Source organism: Lepisma saccharinum, chromosome 5 (assembly GCF_977018435.1).
Source record: "Lepisma saccharinum chromosome 5, izLepSacc3.1, whole genome shotgun sequence".
Classification (NCBI taxonomy): domain Eukaryota; kingdom Metazoa; phylum Arthropoda; class Insecta; order Zygentoma; family Lepismatidae; genus Lepisma; species Lepisma saccharinum.
In genome coordinates this window covers 92,931,398-92,949,540 of record NC_139233.1, presented here as the reverse complement: position 1 = coordinate 92,949,540, position 18,143 = coordinate 92,931,398, and positions in this window count along the sequence as shown.

Below are 18,143 nucleotides of genomic sequence, written 5' to 3'. Positions count from 1 at the left end.
ATTTCAAAAAACTTTTCAAGCCCGACCGGCCAAAAAGTCAGGAAACCCAGACTTTTCCCTCCAGTTGTTGGAGTTTCAAGGACTGGAAAGGCAGTCTTGCTACTCGCCGGATTCTTGGCCAGTCGCACACGACACTTTGTATAATCATCCTGCCCCCTTCGCTCGCATTTCAGGGAGAGGCAGGGAATCGGGGACCCATTCGCTTGCTACGCGGCGGCAAGCATTATGCTCGCCATGCGTATCCTTGTTGAGGGCGCCACCTGTTTAGAAAACGACTCGAAACGAAAACTTTGGCAACGCAGGATACCACGAGAATTTCCCCTTACCACAGCAACTGGACAAGGCCGATTGTCTCGACGGTTCATGTAACCCTCCCTGGTTTTCGACGGAAAAGACATAAATATAAATTTGAAGTTTCTTCTTTCGCCGAACAGGCTTTAATTCAGAGCGGATACCACTTTGAACAAATTTCGATACTCTCACTCATTCCACCGATACCGTTACCGATACCTGAAAATTGTAATAATGAAAAGTTGTTAAAAGTATTGTTGTCCTTAAGTATCTCGGTCTAATTATACCAAGATTTCTGCCTTAAAATATTCAGGAATAATATCAGAATATTGAATTACATGTTATGTTATCACAAAATTCAGTTTTTAACACAACACTGATGCAAGATTAGCAGAAACTTCGAATTATGAATAATTTCCAAGATAATTAGACTCCGCGGAACTGTGGCGCCGTATCTTTGGTTACCCCGTGAAGGACCAAAATCCCGGAATGGTATCGGCCAGTACCGGTCAGTAAAATCAACCGATACTCTCCGATATCGATAAATCGGCATAGGCTCAAACGTAATAAATTTAGGCTGAGCTTTTGACACTTGTACCAGAACAAGTATTTATGGTGCCAAGGTATTATTGAATAGCTGCTATTTCGTCTTTCTACAAGTACAGCAGTCCTTCGTACATTAGTTAATCGTTCCCTGTATTGCAAAAAATTAAATGAGCATAACTTCCGGTTTCAGATGTCAAACAATGTTAATAATTTATATTTATATTATTTAGTAAAAGTGTACTTTACCATTTCGGTTGAATTTAATGTTGAATTCAGTTACTCATAGAAATACTTACATGAGAAATGGTAGTTTAAATATTTTTTTCTTAACAGGCTTTTTCTAAAATGTCTTAGAGATAATTCGATTTAATCTGCAACTACTTTATCCTGCACAACTATGACGCAGTATGGGAATCCATAATTGAAGAATATAAATAAACTAACGCAGCACCAAATCATTGATTTAGCGCCACACTTCCAGCAACTCTTGAATATCTTCACAAACAGTTTCTTCAGCCTTCCGAACTATATTCTTATTCAGATTATTTTTTGAATAGTTTGTTTATGTATTGAGGAGATAACAAGGGAGACATCGTAAAATCGTAACTTCTTCAAGCCATTTCAAGCCATCTACCGAAACTCGGTGAGGCATTCATTATTTGTAAGAAACAACACTCGTATGCAGAATCAGCAATGACGTCAGGATGTGTGACGTTCTTCGGTTTCTACCGGGTTCGGCTAGGCTACCGGATCAAATCAACCAAACAGACTTAAACCCAGAACCATTGTTCAGCAAAACGTCAAAACGACAGAATCAGATAAAACCTTAGAAAATTTTGGAACAGGAACACTTGATAAAAATCCTCCGGAGGAGCCTTAGAACCACCAGAGTCTGCAATTTTTCGCGATTTCTTTGCCGCGACGGCGAAACCAGCTTGCGTCGTTGGAGACCCAGAGCAACCGTCGTGCATTACAATAAACAGACAGTCGCTGTTCTTCTACATTGCGTCGGACCGACTGCTTACCGTCTCCTCCTGCACGTTTCATGGGGCCAACGCTCGCCCATCATCCTTCACACCGCGATTTCCGAAGGAGCTTCGAGAGTCGATCGCCGCCTGAGAACCACCCCAGCTGCTTATCGTGCTACCTCGTTTTGGGGGTGCAAATGTTTTCCACGGCTATTTCGCAAGAATTATGATTCTTCTTTGGAATAGTGAATCAAAACAGGAAGGATCTTCCAATGGAGATAACAAGCAGTTTGTATTCTATAATAATCTTTAAAATACAGAGTTATATTAGCATCGTCCTTTTGTATGTATGTATATGAGTATACATCTATATCACTTTCTTTGTATATAGTTATACTCTCAGTAAAAAAAATACCCGGAATTTGGCTGGTAAAAGTCCCACATTCGAAGAATCGAGAATTAATTTTGTTCGTAGGATGGCAGCACTGTACTGAATGGTCACGCAGAATGGTAGATTATTCTATCCATCAGTTTGTGCACAGCAGCTGTTTACGTTTGTTGTGTTCACGAGTATTTGCAGAATGGAGACAAATACGAGTATCGAGCAAAGAATTTGTTTGAAATTTTGTGTTGCCAACGGACTATCGTGTGGTGAATTGTTGAAAATGCTACAAAAGGCCTTTGGTTTTAGTTTGGTTTGAGTTGGTGTTTTAAGTATACTTTATGCACAGTAAGGCTAATCGGGACTAGACCTACAGTCCAAAGTGGGATCCGAAGCACTGTGCCTCCAACGGGTATCAAACCCGCGACCCCTTGATTACAAGGCGAAAATGCTACCACTGCGCCATCGGAGAGACCGAAAGGCATTTGGTGATTCGTGTATGTCAAAAACACAAGCGTATGCGTGGTACAGTCTCTCAAAAGTTTTAGGACAACAACATTTTAAACTAGGCAACCCAATTTACTCAAGGCGTTTGTGGGTTGCGTGTAGAGTTAGGCTCAATTTCAGGGTTACCACATGCACAATAGATATTTGTGAAATACGCGAAAGAAATGAAAAGAAGTATTTTTGTATAAAATTATTAAAAATATCAATATTATATCGCAAATGACGAATTTCTTTCTGAAAGAAAAGAAACTAGGTGTTCTAGTATTTCATCGCTGATGAGCCTAAGCAAAGGATAAGAGGTTAGAGGAAACGAAAGACGACAAAGGAGAAGAGAAAAGAAAGCGAAAGGAGAAGAGGAAAAGTAGAGGAGAGAAGAAAGAGAGGATAGACGAGTAGAGGAGAAGTAATGAGAAGAAAGGAAAAATCGAGGAGAGATAAGGAAATTAGAGCAAAGAAGAGAGGAGGACACGGAGAGGAGAGGAGAGGAGAGGAGAGGAGAGGAGAGGAGAGGAGAGGAGAGGAGAGGAGGAGACAAGAAGAGGGGAGTGGAGAGTAGAGTAAAAGAGAGTAAAATGGAAGAATGAAAAGAAGAGGAGAAGAGTGCTGTTGATTCGGAAATCTAAGACAGGAAAGGAGATAAGAATAGTGGAGAAGAGTGGGATGCAGACAAGATGCGAGAAAAATAGAGACGGAGAAGAGAAAATAGAAGAGAATGGAAACGAAAGGAGAGAAGACGTAGTTGGAGAAAATATCGTCTCTTCGTCAAGAATTGATGCATTGATCAAATTATCGACATGAAACAAAACACTCAATAATGTTTTGAAGCATATTGGAGAATGTATTAGATCGGTGCCATATGCCTTTTGGCTGAGTTCAGAGCAAGATGAAATCTTTCACGTAAGATCATTGCTTTTCGCTGCGATTATACCACTAAAAACATGAATGTAATTTTAACATTGATAAGAATTATCCAATTTATCTCGACTTCTTGGTTCGTTGAAATGAAGATGTTGTAATTTAATATTTCCCCTCCCCCCATCATTAATTCCAAACTGAATCATTCCGTTTCACACAGCGTGGACAATGAACACAATGGGATATATGTTGAAAACTTTTCATTCGAGGTATCCTTGCATTGATCTCAAGTGGGAAAAGGGGTAAAATTTGTATATCCTGAATTGCCACAAATATGAAGAGTTATTTCATTAATATTTTTCAATGTCTTTAAACGAGTACAGAATTATCGTTAGAGTATCATAATTCATGATCTTATACATGAAAATATCCCTTTGAACGTGTGTCAATTCATTTATTTGTTTTTTTTATATATATACATTCCAGATGCTGAACTATGTAGCCACTTTACACTACTATTACAAATAATGTTACCATGCTCTTGTTTAATAGAAGAGGAAATATGTTTTCTAGTATGGACGATCGAACCTGGGACCGCAATCAATGCTTTCAAGAACTCTAACCAATACACTACGCCCTTCGTTTCCCTTGGAACAACAATTCTCAATCATTCTCTCGCCTCAATATTGTAAACGTTATCCTGCAAAAGAAAAGTTCAGTACTCTGATATAGCTCTGTACTTCTAGAATTACTTTATACACATGCATTTAACTCTGAATTTCTTTCTGCGTATTAGTATATCTAAGCTTGTGAATAATTTATTTGTAATTTCATAACGGTTACATGAACATTTGCGATATAGTTCCTTACAACTTGGAATCTAGTAAATAGATACTTTCAAGTCTTCAAATTAATTTTAGACTACTAGATTTTTGCTATGTGATCCGTTTCCAGTCATTCATTGCTGAAGCAAACATTTTAAAACTGTGTGGAATTTTCATTCTGAGATAAGTTTCTTTACATGCTACATGTATGCAAACTACACTCTGTCCCACTTATCTCTGGAGCAGATGAACGAAAACAAGTATCTGAGCAGCGATGAACACGTGAGAGGAACGGGATTGCGTGGAGGGAGGAAAACCACTGCAGTTACTAGCCTTCCCGGCAGCGTGCACTGTTTCGCTCTGTCCAGTCGATCCTCCCTTCCCTTCCCCTCTCCCCTTCTCTTCTGCTATGCTTGGCTTTGCTCCAGAGATGCTGGTGGGAGATGACACAATTAATTGTTTTCGCAAAAGTATCTCTGTGTGCCACACATTTCATTCTTACTCACATGAAAAAATGTCAATTTGCATTCAGGCTAGTTTCACAGTTACAAACTCTTTTGTCCTCCATGAGAAGTTTAGTATAAATAGGCATTTTGTTTATAATTTTGAAATTGAGGTCTAAGGTTAAAATTCTCATATTTAGGGCTTGAACTCGTAATCTAAGAGGTTTGAAGGTCCGTCCTCTTCTTTGTGCGTGACCTTTTATATTTCTTTCTCATCGTCGCGATTAGCCAAAAGTAAAATAAGAAAAGTTCCCCCTCCTTGACTGTGGTGTCTAAGGCGCTGTGCTTTGGACTCCGACTGAGGGACGTCATGGGCTCATGGGTTCGAGTCCGCCTGTGTTCAGTCTTAGGGTTCTCTGCCTGGGTACAGGACCGGTAGCAACCCACCATCGTGAGGAAATTGGGGAGCTACTAGTGAGTAGCGTAATCGGGTCTGGGAAATCTACTATAACGGCTGGGGTTCGACGTACTTATCCCACGTCACCCCATTACCGGTTGAAGAACTCCACACCTCTAGGTAGGACTGTGGGAGGGAGACTGGCAGTCGGGAGATAGGTCAAGGCCCTTCGAGGATTGTCGACCCATGGGTTATTATTATTATTATTATTATTATTATTATTATTATTATTATTATTATTATTAAAATAAGAAAATACAAGGGAATGAAGAAAAATATATTTTTTAAATATTTATCTAAAGCAACCATTCAGTTTTATTTTGTTTTCATGGATCCATTGACACTACTACGCTGTAATCCCGATAAGTATCTTACATGTTACAGGATAAAGCACGTGTTACTATTCGAATACTTATTCAATAAGCTTTTTGTTTGTCAGGAATTATGACTTAAACTTATGCATGTTGAGCTAGTGCCCACCTAGCCGCCTCTGATGAAATCTATCATTCTTCAGATTCTTTTTAAAATTCGACTCTGGTCACTTGTAACTTGCTGGGTGCAGACGTTGTGCATCGACGCACAGTGTTTTGCGATAAGAAGGGGCCTTGAATATAGCTCGAGTCACTTTGAACACGAGCAAGCTTAAAGCTTAGTACCTGTCTGCATCCATACCTAGATCGAAAGATTCGAACTTATTTAATTATTTACGCTTGTGCTTGTATTTGCTCTCTTCGGGGTTTAAAAAGCCTAGAGAGTTAGTTAGTTGATTGTTTCCCACTGCACTATTTCAATTTTTGAATAATCACATGTTAGTTATGAATGCATTGTTGACATCCTGTCTGATCATATATGTGTTTGGGTTGAGGTTCCGTATCTACTTGCAACATTTCTTTTCTTCTTTTTCTTGTTATCTGCTTTCTATATTGAACATTAGAAATAACACATTCACATTAACAGTATTTCATGTTATGCAAAACATTTAAGTCTATTAAGAAGATTATTTTTTTTCACGATGTGTGTTATTTATATATATTTTTTTTCACGATTTGTATCGAAGATTTTTTTAACAGAGGAAGAAAGTTCGTGCTTCGGAAAACGCGATGATGTGCGTGATGATTTCTTCAGTTTCCTGTTTGGACTTTCTCCAATCATCAGTATATCGTCTTCTTCCCTGCCTCGCCTCGTGCAGTTCGTCCAACCTCTCGTTCAATTTCTCCCCCGCGGCCGACAGAAGAGTGTCGAGATCACCGCACCTCATTCCACTGATCTCCCGAAGACGGTCCTTGAGAACTATTTCGCATCCCATGCGAAATGCCGGCGTCGTTTTAGCTATGATCACAAGTTTATTAACATCTTTGTTAACTACTTTTTTGAATATTTTAGATGGTAGTTCGTGCGGCAAATCAGTTATGCAAGCCATGTTGTTTTTTTACTGTATGTTATTTATATACCCCACCCCAATTTTTGTTTTGTGTTCATGGCGATGGTGGTACCCAGTGCGGCGACCCGTTCACCCAGCGATGCGTCTCTGCTCACGAACCTTTCGAAAGCTGCATGTTCCAATTTTTTGTCTGCTTCGTGACGTGCGTCCAGATCCGTCTGCGTGGTGTTGTAGGCGATGTCGTGATCTTTGCATGCCGCGTCCAACGGATTCACACCCTTGTCTCCTCTCTCCAATCTTTTCTCGAGTTTGGTACCCGGTCCGCAGTACTGGTAGCCAGGTAGATGCATCTCGAAAGGTAACTTGTTGATGATGTCGTTCACGAGTCCCTTTCCTTCGGCCACGTTCCAAAATTTCGGAGGCAGCGTGTTGATGATTTTGATCAGGTAACCTATGCCCTTGTCGTCGTTCACGATGAAGTTGGAAAGTTTCGTGCTGATCATGTCCACGATGCCAACCTTCTCGTTGTAGAAATTACGGTTGCCTGCATTCTCTTCGCCGGCTATCACCAACAATCGGTCCACGAGTTTCCTAACGTCGTCCACCCAAACGAATTCTTTGGGTAACGTGTTGTAGCGTTTGACGCCGCTGCCTGTTTTGACCTGGTTCCAAATCGGTTTGATGAGATTCCTGTACTTCTCGCCGCTGCTCGATTTCACCCTATTCTGCGAGGCGTCGTTGTTCTGGTACAAGGCATCCGTCATGATCAAAATTTCCTTGTAACTCTGGTAATCTTCGTCGGTGTAATCTTTCGGCTGCTTTTTGGCAACGAGTTCCCACAGTCCCACCGTACCCGGATACCTGTTCCAACTATCCTTGTCGCCTAAATTAACTTTAATATCGTTGCCTTCGAAGGTCACCTTCGATTTCCCAATCTTCCACACCACACCACCGCCTTCGTTGGTTTCCATGCTAGGATACAATCCGAACACTTCATCCTTGTCGAATTTCCCCGTACTCAGGTAGTCTCGCGCCAAAGGCCCCAACTCGATTTTATCCGAAGAGGACGTGCTACCAATGGCTCGACGTCGTGCCGGGGCATCCTTCAGTTCGAACGGCGTCGAAGGAATGCTCGAAATGGGCGTGGGTACGGCGTAACTTTTAGCTGCGAGCGGCACGAGTTCGTTGATCAAATTTTTATTTTGTTCCGTGACACTTTTAATTTCTTTAATCCGCTGATGGCATCGATCACAGGTTGATCCTGACGTTTCTTCTCTTCGTAGAATCCGCGATTCTCGGATTTCCAACCTTTGAAGCGTTTCGCGAGGTAATCGCGAAGCTTGAGATTTTCCTCTTCGATTTTCCGTTTCGTCATGACGTTATTTATACACGTCGTTTCTCACAACGTTGCAACGTTTAGAAAATCGTTGATTTTGTTTTTGTATTTTCCGTCGTTGTGTTTCCTCGTCATGTCGATCGTCGCGAATCCGAAATCGTCACCGTTCCAGCAAGTAGAGCAGCAGCCTTCCGAAAATTGATTGTAGTTCATGTCTCCGCCTACGTAGTCATCGTACGCGTGCTTGAGGTTGGTGTGATCTTGACGAAACAAACATATGAAATTAGCGTTGTCGCGTACTAACTGTTTTGGAATTTTGGAAAACGTTTGAGCTAGGTAAAAGCAATCTATTCCTTTGTGACGACCTTGCGTGAAAAAGTTGCGAATTTCATTTTGATTTTCCAGGATGGCGTCGTCGAACACGACGACTGAATTTTCACGACAATCGTCGAGTGGTTTTATTTCCGAGGCGAACGTTGCAATGTCCAGACCATTGTACACTTTCATCAGTTGCTGGTATTTGGATTGCTTCAAACTTTTCGAGAACACGTACAGGTGCCTGTTCTTCCAATCTAACCAATTCGGTGCGAGGAGAAAATTGTCCACGAGCAGTGTCGTTTTCCCACACCCCGAAGGACCTACGATCAGACAGCGGATGCTGTCGGGAAGCAACTCGCCGTTCTTTTTTTTTCTCGTTTGACTTTCCGGATCCGGTAGACGCTTCACCACGTTCCACGTACTCACAAGATCACTTAGTCCGCGTCGATCCAACTCTTTTCCGGAAGTCCCAGCCATTTGACAAACAGTTTGTCACCTTTCCTACGCAATACTTTCTCGATGAGGTACGTGTCGGGGTGTTTCGTTTTAGAGAGTTCCTCTTCGTAAAATCTTCCTTTCAAAATCTCGCCGCTACTATCTTTTATTATATACGTGTGTCGGTTTCCAGGTAAAACTCGAACCACGGTAAAGAGTTCCATGCTCCAATTTTTTGTGAAACCCCTGTCGAACGTTCGCTTCAATTTACTGACCCTCACCTGGTCTCCAATTTTGTATTTAGCTTTCTTTGTCGTGGGTGTGTACTTTGGACAGTAAACGGTAGAAATTAAACGCTGCTCGTCAGATTTCGTAACGTCGGCTGGCTTCATGCCTATCGTTCTGTGTACCGTATCATTATAGGTGTCGACGAGTTCCGGCAGGATGTCGACCCATTTGTAATTTCCCCGAAGCGTGAATCGCTTCCACATGTATGTTTTCAAGGTTCGATTGAATCTTTCCACGATGCTGGCTTTGATGTGACTGAAGGTCGAATAATGTCGAATGCCATGTTTTTGAATAAACTTTTGGAATACGGAGTTGTAAAATTCTTTACCGTTGTCCGTTTGCAGAAACCGAGGTCGTCTGCCGCCGCTTTCGCGAAAAATTAATTTGAATGCTTCCGTGACGCACGTTCCCGTTTTCGCCTTCAAAGGTAGAGCCCATGCGAATTTCGAAAACGTATCTATGACGGTGAGAAGGTACTTGTTGCCCTTGTTCAATTTATGCACGTTTTTCAAATTGCCGCTACTCATCTCCACGAGGTCACTTTGCCAGAGGTCGTCGATGCCCTTGGTTACCACAGCCAAACGTTCGTAGTTGCGGCGTGCAGATTTATGCAATTCTTCGACGATGGCTTGCCTAGACATTTTTTTATAGATTACGTTTCAAGAGAAGCACAAGCGTGATGGGATTCAAAGAGGGTGGCACCTCGCTCGTGTTTTGAATGATCAGCTTATCGCCGGCACTCACGTCGAAAACGGTAAGATCTTCGTCTTCGTGTATTTCATATATGTTGCGCGTTTCGTTCCAACGTGCCAGAGGAATGTTTCCTGCTTTCTGGACACCACGATTCGATATCAAGGTCATGGTGGGAACGCTAGCTTTTCTGCCGTGAGACCAGTACGAAAATTCGTTTATCTGAATCGTGCCATCGAGGAGAAACTTGTAGTACGGATGATAAGGATGTAACATGTACAGTTTGTTACCTTCGACGAACGTGGAGATTCTCTGTTGATTGGGTACGCTGTTGATTTCGATGGCTTGCAAGGTGAACAATTTAGCGAATTTAGTGTCGACGCTAACGAGGTTGCTGTGAAGCTGTCCCAGTGTATTTTGTACGGGCAACAAATATTCGACTATGGTATCTGTAGAAAATGACGGTTTGATTTTCACTTCCACGTTCAACTGCTTGTAGTTTTCGTTGAGTTCTTGCAGCTTGCCACCGAAAGAGGCCAGCGTCGATTCCTGCGTGGATTCCAGCACTCCAACTTGATTTTTGATGTTGACGACAATACTCTGAAGGTTCTCGACTTGATTCAATTTCGAACTTTTCTCGGTAAGATCGTTCACGATGCTTCGCATCTCGGTAAACTGCATGTGAAGATCGGCTACGCTCTGCGAAGTGGGCAGCGTCGACACCAGCGAAGCAAGTTCGTCTCGAATCTGTTCCACGTTCGCCGTTTCCGTTTCCAATCGTTTCAGCATACGTGATATGTTCCTTTTCAAAGCATGTAATTCTTTTGAGGTGGGGAGATTGGCCACCCTACTCTCGAGATCGCTCAACGAACTTTTGATGTCGCTCGATTCGGATAGTGCCGTCACGGCCGTTTTCAATTTTTCCAAATCTTCGCTCGAAGGTACGCTCGTCCGTAACGATTCCAAATCACCCTGTATGTTGTCGAGTACGTGATGAAAATGAGTAAGATTGGATTCAACGTTCAAATTTTCTAAATATTCGATCTTCTGCTGAACCGTGATTAACGTGTCCTGAATGCTCGTCAACGCGCTCGCTTCAGCGTGAATATTTTTAATTTCTTCGTTGATCAACTCCAGAGACGCCTGAAGCGTAGCGATGGTGGTTTGAATGTGTTCGAAATCTTGATAAGCCTCCAATTGAATTTTTATGTTCGCAACGCTCTTGCCGATGACCTGCAGTTCGTCTGACGATGGTAGGTTCGTCATGGTATCTTCCAAAGTCTGTAACTTGGATTTAATTTCTTCCAACGTGCTGGCGAATTCTTCTTGTAATTTGGAAACGACGACGTGCAAGCGTTCTACATCAATATCCTTCACGACGGTTTGAAGTTCAGAGAAATTTTTTTCGATTGCGGAAGTTCGTTCTTCGATTTCGAGTTTCAATTTTTCCAAATCTTCATTTTTCGATTGAAATTGCTGTAATTTGGCCAAATCATTTTGAAGCGAATCCACGCTCAACTGTATATTTTGAACGCTGTCGTAAGAAGGAACGTCGACATAATTTTTTATGAGCGTTTTCAGTTCGGAATCGATTTTCAGAATGGGGTCGAGACATTGCGTTTGGAGCGTAGCGATTTCCGACTCTAAACTTTCGTTTAAGGTTTCCTGCAAAGCGATCAAATCGGTCCTCAACTTTTTAATTCGGACGTCCAACATGAGAATCTCTTCTGCGTGGTCTACACGCTTGGTGTTGCCGAAAATGTCGTTAGGCATTTTTGGTTAACGGTTATTTATAATAGGATAGACGATACGTAATTCTACGAAGAGAGGAATGAGTTTATCGTAATCTCCGAGGAGTTCCATGTAAAGGTAATCTCCTGCAGAAACATCGTATGCCATGTTAGAAAGCATTTTGTCGTGCTTGATTCGAAAAATGTTCTTGCCGCTAGATATTTTGATTTCGCCTACGTTCTCCGGATTCACGGTGATTTGAAGTTTCCCACCGATCGGAATTTCGTAGAAATGTTAATTGTTATTAAAAACATAAAATATCTTGCCCACGTCCTCATCCAATTTCGTCCAAATGCTGTTGAGGTGAATGATCAACAGACCGTTGAGTTTAGTTAATACGGAAGGTAGAAATTCATGATCTGTCGTCGTGCGGTGTACAGTCTCCATTGTTTGCTTTCGGAAACCAAAGAGATTCATGTTGGTTATTTAAGAAAAAATTGAGAACGTATCTAATATAAATAACACCACAAAAAAATGTGCAATTTTTAGTAACCATCTTTTTTTTTCTTAGCAAAAAATGGAGAAGAAGGAAGCGAAACGTGCATGCGACCAATGTGGGATATATATATCTATTTCTAACTTGAGTAGACATCGGAAGAATGTGCATGGCGAAGGATCAAGTAAGAGAGAGCTCGATGTTGACGATCAAGCGCCACGAAAAAAGCAGAAAAGTGCCGGCGAAAATATTAGAAATATTTTAACCAAGGAGACTTTCCAATCTGAAGAAACATCTGATCTAAACAACTTTTTTCATTCGGTCAAAACCAAGTTAATTTCGTCTATCACCGAAGCTTTGTTGCAATGCTCGTTGAAAATCCACCTCATCGTTTCCGTCATTTACGAAAACGTAAAAAAAGAGCGAGAAACTTTCCATCATTAAACTGGTGTAAAGAGTCTCCACGCCGCCGACGTCGATGAGGTGGATGCCATTTGCAACCAGATGTTTGACGCTTTGTTGAACAAGCACGAGACTTTCCAAGAACGCGGATCGGGTTGGACACTTTGCGGTTCGTCTCACACTTTAACTTTGAAGATGGCACGATACAACCCGATGGGAGCATCCAGCTACATCAATTTGCCCCCGGAAATAGCCAGTAAGAAAGCCATCATCAACATTCAAAATGAAGATAACAGATGCTTTTTGTGGTGCATCATTGCCGATCATCACCCAGCCGATAATAAGAAACATCGTTTATACCACTACAACAAGCCAGAATATCTCTCAGAATTTGAAAAACCTATGGCTGGCATTAATTACCCTGTAAATCTACGAGACATTAGTAAATTTGAGGCACAGTACAAGACAGATAAAAACGAAAATATAGCAGTACACATCTTCGGATTAGACAAAAACAACACCATCTACGTTCTCAGACACAGCAACATTAAAAGTAATCGCGTCATCAGATTACTCCTGATCGAAGATGATGATAATTATCATTACTGTCTAATCCAGAATCTTCCAAAATTAACAAGAAGTCAAATTACCACAGATCACCATAAAATTGGAGTATGCGACAGATGCCTGAGTATATTCTACGGTCAAGGAAAAAAAATGCTGATGAAGAACTCCGAGATCATCATGAAATGTGCAGTAAACATTCGGCTACGACTATCAAAATGCCCTCTCGAGACATGACATTTTCCAACTACAAGGCGTTACTCTGGCATCCCGTGGTGATATGCGCCGACTTTGAAAGTTTCCAACTTCCACTCGCCACATGCGAACCGAATCCCAGCGTATCGAGCACCACCGAAATTCTACATCACGAAGCCTGCGCTTTTGGATTGATGGTCAACAACACAGGCAATGTTATTTTATATCACGGCAATGATGCTCCACAAAAATTTGTTCAAACCTTGAAACGGATGGCCATACAATTCGCTCCTCTACTAAGAGAAAACAAAGCAATGGAGCCTCTTACCCAGGAAGAGAAGGAAGCATACGACCTTGCCTCTCAGTGTGATGTGTGCGAAAGTAACTTCACCCTCGAAAATGTCAAAGTTCGCCACCACAATCATCACACGGGAAAATATGTGGCCGCCCTGTGTAACAACTGTAATCTTCAAGTCAAGAAAGCGAATTTTATTCCAGTATTCATTCACAATTTGGAGGGCTACGACGCCAAAATCTTCATAAAGGAGATGGGATGCTACGCTCAACCCATTAGCGTCATAGCTCGCACCAACGAGAAATTCATTTCATTCAGCAAGAAGGTGGACGTTGGAAATAGCAATCACATAGAAATTCGCTTCTTGGACTCCTACAATTTCTGTCTTCGAGTTTGGCGACACTGGCATCTCAACTCACCGACGATGATTTGGTCGCCACCAGGAAATGTTTTGGCGACCAACATTTAGCACTGTTGAGACGCAAGGGTGTTTACCCCTACGAATATATGACGGATGCTTCCAAATTCTCAGAAACATCGTTATCACCGAGAGAAGCATTCTACAGTCGTCTTAGCGACACCTGTTGCAGCGAAGAGGACTACCATCATGCTCAGCTCGTCTGGTCTACATTATCTTGTCAAACCATGGCCGACTATCACGATCTGTATCTGAAACTGGATGTTACGCTATTGAGCGACCGTTTTCATCTCCATCGCTCGAGAGGAATGGCAGCATATGGTTTGGACCCCGCTTTCAGCTACACCACACCGGGTTATTCTTGGCAGGCGATGTTAAAATCCACGAAGGTGAAGATAGAACTCATCAAAAACATCAATCAATTTTTGTTTGTCGAAGATGCAAAACGCGGTGGAATCGTCCAGTGTCCCCTTCGATACGTCAAGGCCAACAATCTATATGTTGGCGATTTCGATGCAGGGAAACCGACAAACTTCTTGGCATACTGGGACATGAACAACCTGTATGGTTATGCCATGTCCGAGCCTCTGCCCATCGGAGAATACGAATGGATGAGCGAGCAGGAACTTCAAGGTTGTTTGGAATGGAGCGAAGATCATGAAAATGGATGTTTCCTGAAAGTAGATTTGGAATATCCTGCATCGCTTCATCGAGAACACCATGGATTTGCGATGGCACCTGTATTGGAAACGGCTCCGGAGAAAAAGCTGATGCTCACCTGCAAGAGCAAAAAGAATTACGTGGTGCATTATCGTCTCCTACAATTCTACCTCCAGCATGGATTGGTTTTGAAGCGCGTGCACTCGGGATTGAAGTTTAGACAGACCAGGTGGCTAGCACCCTATATCGGCGGCAACACTCAACGTCGAGCATCAGCTTCTTCTTCCGCAGACAAAGACCTATACAAATTAATGAACAACAGCATCTACGGCAAGAGCATGGAAGATTCGAGGAAAAGAAGAAATATCAACTTGGTCTCCGACCCGAAGAAAATAAACAAGCTCGTCGCTCAGCCCACGTACAAGAACTTCACGATACTGAGCGACACGTTGGTATTGATCGAACGTGCTCTCCGCCACATAACATTCGACAAACCAATCGCCGTGGGAGTCGCGATCCTCGAGTTGTCAAAGCTGGCCATGTACAAGTTTCACTACGACATCATGAAACCACGCTATGGAGAGGCGATCGAGGTGGCGTACACCGACACGGACAGCTTCGTGTACAACATCCACACCGATGATCTATACGAAGATCTGAAAAACATGAGCCAGCATTTCGACTTCTCTAATTATCCCAAAGATCACGCTCTCTTCGACAACAGCCAGAAAATGACGATCGGGAAGATGAAGGATGAAGTCAACGGCCGCATCATCACAGAGTTTGCGGGTCTTCGAGCGAAAATGTATGCCGTGAAAATCCAGGACGAGACCGAAATAAAAAAAGCAAAAGGGGTGGGGCGTTCAAGCACAAACAAACTGACCGTAGAACATTACAAGTCGTGCTTGTTCGACAAAAAAATCAAACGCATGACCGAACATCGGATCACGAGCACCATCGACCAGTTGCGTACATCCACGATCAACAAAGTGGCGCTTGATCCCCACGACACCAAATTGAGGCTACTCGACTGCAACATCCACACCCGAGAATGGGGATGTCATGACGAGGAAGAAACCTGCTCGCACCATTAGACTTCTTCATCAAAAAAGTATGTATTATTTATTGCACCACTTTTTTTTTAAAAAAAAAAACAATTATTCAGACTAATTTTTGCATTCACATTTTTTTTATATTTTTCTATCATTTTTTTTAAAGAAAAACAATCATTCACACTTTTTTTATATTTTTCTATCGTTTTTTTTTTAAAAAAAACAATCATTCACACTAATTTTTGCATTCACATTTTTTTTATATTTTTCTATCATATTATGTACACTATTTTGAGGATATTTTTTTTCTTTCAGATGCAGCACCCTACGGAAACTTTTTTACTTCTTACACTTTCTATTCTTAACCAAATTTTTTTCTTCTCTTCAATCATAAAACACACACATTACACACGGAGGTCCTCTGTAGAGTTTCATAGAAGTTTGAGAAAAAAAAAACACGTGAAACTCTACAGAGGCATGACTTTGTTAGCCGTGGCCATTAGAACTGTGTTGGGCACCACGCACCCTCGCGAGGTTATAGGGGCCAGGTATCCTAAAAAAAAAACAATTATTATTTTGTTTGTTTGCTTGCGTCACAATACAGGTGTGTGCGCGCGTGTGTGTGGCACATCGTTCCCCCGAGAGAGGTTTACAAAGGTCACGATATACGGAGTTGGAAAATTACGATATGGCGCATTCGCTCACCACTGTTGCCAGCCATGGGTCTCTCTCTCTCTCTCTTCATCTTACACCAACGTTGGCATCTCTATTTTTTTTTAGTTGTAAGTGGGATTCCAACACACTCTAGTTAATAATGCTACATATTATACACACACACGCACACACATACTGCGTTGCCATCCACCCATCTCTCTCTCTTTTACAGCAGTGCCGGCTCTCCTTGCCCAGTGTGTGCAGGTTGGCAAAAATTGCTTTATGCGCTGTAAGGCAAGCCTCAAGCAAAGTTGCCAGCTCCTTGCTTTAGGTTAGGTTAGACCAAAAAAAAATCTTGGTGATTTTTTTCGAGTGAGGAGTTGGCAACGCTGATCTCCACTTGAGGGCGGTCAACCGGGTTGATTGCACAAGCAAAATTGCCAGCTCCTTGCTTTAGGTTAGGTTAGACCAAAAAAAAATCTTGGTGATTTTTTTCGAGTGAGGAGTTGGCAACGCTGATCTCCACTTGAGGGCGGTCAACCGGGTTGATTGCACAAGCAAAATTGCCAGCTCCTTGCTTTAGGTTAGGTTAGAGCAAAAAAGGCTGTGGGTAAGCTGTCGGTTGTTTAACTCTTCCCTTTCTCTTTTTTTTTTCTTGTAAAAGGCTATGGCAAAAGTACCAGTGGGTTGGCAACCTTGCTTTATGCACTGTAAGGCAAGCCTCAAGCAAGATTGCCAGCTCCTTGCTTTGGTTAGGTTAGACCCAAAAAAAAAACCTTGGTGATTTTTTCGAGTGAGGAGTTGGCAACACTGCGAGAAAATACCTCAAGCAAGGTTGCCAGCTCCTTGCTTTAGGTTAGGTTAGACCCAAAAACAAAAACCTTGGTGATTTTTTCGAGTGAGGAGCTGGCAACACTGCGCGCGAAAAGTAGGTCAAAAGACGTCGCCAGAATCGCCCATTCCACCTACTACGCCTTACAGAAAAATATCGTAAGAGGAGACAGCCTTATAGTAAAATGTCGTAAGGCGAAAAGTAGGTCAAAGGACGAGTTAGCATAAGAGCAAAATTTGCAGGAGGTAAAAAATAGCTTAAAAAGTGATGCCAGAGCTTTTTCTGTCCATTTTTCTCTCATTGTAGGTTAGTTTAGTTCGTAAAACGTCGTAAAATAAAAAGTAGGTCAAAGGACGTGTCCAGAACGTTGGGTTCCACCTACTGAAATCAATATTTGAACTAGAATTTCTCGCAGTGGTCTATGGAGTAAAGGCGTTTAAATAGTATTTGCTAAACAGCCATTTTACTTTAATAACTGATAATCACTCCATATCATACTTACGACAAGCATCAAATTTGACAGGTCCTTTGTCACGGAGAGCTCTGGAACTACAGCAGTTTTCCTTCGATGTGAAACATGTCAAGTCATCAGAAAATGCCCTTGTAGACGCTTTAAGCCGCTATCCAGCAGAGAAAGCTCCTGCCGACAGTGAAGACAACCCTGAACTAATTTTCCACCTAGAGGACGAAAACTTCAGCATTCGACAACATCAAGAAGACGATCCATTATTCGGCCCTATCATTAAAGTCATCAACAACGATCCGATGTAAGATCCAGGAGTAGTACGAGCAACACAGTATTACGTCATCAAATACAACAAACTGTACAGACGTCATCGATACAACAAAACAGAGGAACTTCTCTTGTGCATTCCACACAAATTAAAAGATGAAATTTTCGAGAAGATTCATTGCAGTGAATACAGTGCAGCTCACGCTTCACCATCTTCCACGTATGAAAATTTCAGGAAAGGATTTTACTTCCCAGGATTAAAACGATGGGTGTACATGAAATCAAAAAGTTGCCTCGAATGCCAGATGTCGAAGAGAGATTTCGGACCAAAGAAGCTCACCCTACAGACGTTCGAACCGACGCCACCCCAGCCAGGAAGTGGGTCATCGA